The sequence below is a fragment of the Dysidea avara genome, chromosome 12 (assembly GCF_963678975.1).
Source record: "Dysidea avara chromosome 12, odDysAvar1.4, whole genome shotgun sequence".
NCBI lineage: Eukaryota > Metazoa > Porifera > Demospongiae > Dictyoceratida > Dysideidae > Dysidea > Dysidea avara.
Window position 1 is genome coordinate 14,076,766 of NC_089283.1, and position 3,685 is coordinate 14,080,450.

Genomic DNA, 3,685 nt, shown 5'->3' on the forward strand with positions numbered 1-3,685 from the left:
GTTGGACATAGTGCTTTCAACCATGTATCAAACTTACAACAGGAAAATTGTTGCTTCTGAAACATTAGCGTAATTCTAGGGCAATTCCTTCAGTAATCCCAATAATTTCCATTAAAATCTATTGTATCATTTTAGCATACAGCCCTATCTTATCACACAGCTGTCCAATGCCAATATTCCATCCATTCAATGACACTACAAAGCACATAAACTGGATTGTGGAGCTACTATGCACATTACTTAGCTCAACTACGTTACAAATATATTAAAAACAACTTAATCTAATCAAAAACAGCCAAGCTGTAAAAAAAAGGTGCTGCCCCCAAAAAGGCCATGGTGAAAAAAGAAGTGAAATCCAAGGTGGCGGCCAAGAAATGGTTGTGATGGTAAAAATTTTAATAACGACAATTCAAGTGAATTTGGTGCCGCTTGGTCTTGGCACAAAATTCACCTGAATTGTCGTTATTAAAATTTTTACCATTAACCTACCATCACATATCAAAACTAGTCTGTACATTTTGTCAATTGAAGCCATATGCGTATTTTGTTTTTCAATACATTTTGTACGCAAAACACATGTTTTTAAAGCGTAAAGTTTCGTTACACCTTAAACATTAGACTTTTCCAAAAAAAATGGGTGGAATTAACACTTTCTAACCTTTAGTAGGCATTCCAGACTGATTTTAAATTTTGGAAAAACAGGCTTTTTATATGCTCAATAGATAGAGTATTGATTGCCGATCTCAGAAATATATAGTTTGTTGGGTTGGAATTAGCTACTTTGGCATGCACAGTGCTTAAAAACTGAAAAAAGGCACATTTTTTCTCCAGGGCTCCCCATACATTTTACAGGGGAAGATGGCACAATTGAATCAGGAAGCCATTTAGCAATCTGAACTATCTTGAAACTGCAGTTGCTTCTAGCTGCAAGTTTGTACATGTAATGAGAGTAACTTCAGGTCTTATTGGATCTCAGCGATCTTTGTATGCTTTGTGGTGAGCAAATATGTTTCACCTACTGCACACTTCTCAATACAATGGTAGGGTCCGCAATGCGAAAAATCGATATCCTCCAATCAACTACCTAACTATTGTCATGTGCTAGGCTAAGTGTAACTTGAATAACACCAGCGTGGCAGCCAAGTTTGTTACTTTCTTCTGGTAGAAAACAATACAAATGTCTTAAAATCACGTGATTTTTCGCTGCAGCGGTTCGTAGGGTTCTTCGTATGCCACGATATTCACTCTCAACATTGTTCAAGTAGTCTATCATCAACTCAAAGTATTGGTGGTTTAATTTTATTGGTCAGTTTCTGGTGGCAGCACGATCTGTGCAGCTTTTTGACGACAGACAAAATGTTTCTTCCTCTGGAGCACAGGACAAGCAGAGCAGCAACTGCGCCGTGGGTCAGCAATGACCAGTACTAGGTAAAGTACCTGGATGCGGAGTATGGTTATAATTGAAGCTTGTTAGCCATCTGGCTGAGCCATCTATATGCTGAAATTCGGCCAAAATTATGCGATTTTTGCGAACAAATACCAGAATGGTTGATACATCAGTGAGACAGTCTCCAACAGCAAGGATACGAAGCTTATAAATACCTAACAATACGGTTATCTCGCCCAGTAAACGCATAGAGCAGTCCAATGCATGAAATCAGGCACTCACGTGATTGATATTCAAATCTCCGAAAATACAACTATAATCTATTCCAATGACCTTAAAATCACTTGGAATCAAGTGACAATCAGTTTGTGTGCGTTAGGTTCAGCATCTCGACTAGCCCAGCAGTCTAAGACTTTTCCTACGATACCACCATAGTACAAACACACACCTGCACTGGCCCAGACCACGTCTGAGTGAACAATTAACACAAATATTTACAAAAGGAGCACATTGCATGGTTCCTATTCAGAAATGAAAGCGATTTCATGGGTATTTCCGCAATTTTGAATTTCAATCACGTGAGTGCCTATTTCATGCACTGGATTGCTCTATGCGTTTACTGAGCAAGATAGCCGTATTGTTAGGTGTTTATAAGCTTCGTATCCTTGCTGTTGGAGACTGTCTCACTGATGTATCAACCATTCTGGTATTTGTTTGCAAAAATCGCATAATTTTGGCCGAATTTCAGCATATAGATGGCTCAGCCAGATGGCTAACAAGCTTCAATTATAACCATACTCCGCATGCAGGTACTTTACCTAGTACTGGTCATTGCTGACCCACGGCGCAGTTGCTGCTCTGCTTGTCCTGTGCTCCAGAGGAAGAAACATTTTGTCTGTCGTCAAAAAGCTGCACAGATCGTGCTGCCACCAGAAACTGACCAATAAAATCAAACCACCAATACTTTGAGTTGATGATAGACTACTTGAACAATGTTGAGAGTGAATATCGTGGCATACGAAGAACCCTACGAACCGCTGCAGCGAAAAATCACGTGATTTTAAGACATTTGTATCGTTTTCTACCAGAAGAAAGTAACAAACTTGGCTGCCACGCTGGTGTTATTCAAGTTACACTTAGTCTAACACATGACAATAGTTAGGTAGTTGATTGGAGGATATCGATTTTTCGCATTGCGGACCCTAACAATGGTGTATGCCCATAGGCAAGTGGCTATCTCAAGTTGGTAAAAACATCAAGTTAACAACTTATAAAGGTAAACAACTAAAGTGGAGGTGCCACAATGATGCAACAATACTTAAGGTGGAGTTGTGGTTTCAATTATGGCATTGTTATGCTGACTTTGAAGTGGTTTATACTTTTGAGCTGATGACACAACCATCAGAAAATTGCTCTGGAGCTGAAAATCGCTAACCCGAGTGAAGTAACTACGCACTTTAAAGTAAGCACCAGTGACTACCTTCCACCCGACCGTACGTTTTTTAAAGTTATAAAGTATTCTACATACATTACAAGGTTTGAAAAGATTACAAAACAACACAAAACCTACTTATATGTAACGCGCACGATAAAACTAAGATTTTCATGATGATCAGCGTGTGGACAAACCCCACAGCGATTTTCACCCTCATTGGAGCTCGGACGACGGAGCAATCCCAAGTTCAACACGAGTTGTCATTTTGTGCCAGGGTTCTATTGGGGAATATACGGAGAATTTTTTTATTAAAAAATCTCGGATACTGGAATGCCTACCTTTAGCTTTCTTTTGTTCAATACAATTTTATCACAATTCAACCGGGAAGTCACTGCTCTTGCAGGCTGAAGTCCGTTGATTGCAAATAACTCCCATACATTGCGTATTGATGATTGCGCATGGCTCATTTATCGCGATGATTCTAAGTCACACATGGGGAAATCCCCATTAAAACGGGTAACATTATTTAGAGCAGTCTAGCTGCAACAGGTTGGTGTGAAATTTATGTGGATTGCGACAGTATTTGCCAGTGCTCTGGTGGGTTAAACGTTTGTAACAAAAACTCCATATATTTGAATGGACACACTAAATACCTACTTCCCAGAGAGCTACTTTTCGGATGTTACTCGATGCAACAGGGGTTCTAGTGGACTGAGGTTTGTAGTAATGTATTTTATATCAAGTAGGAAGAGAGATTCTACTGGTAACTCAGAGTCAAATTTTAGTCAATTGGATATTATGCAAGTTTTTATCGCCTTGCTGGTTGGTGAATTGACACTCCAGTAGGTAAATCCTGGGTATCA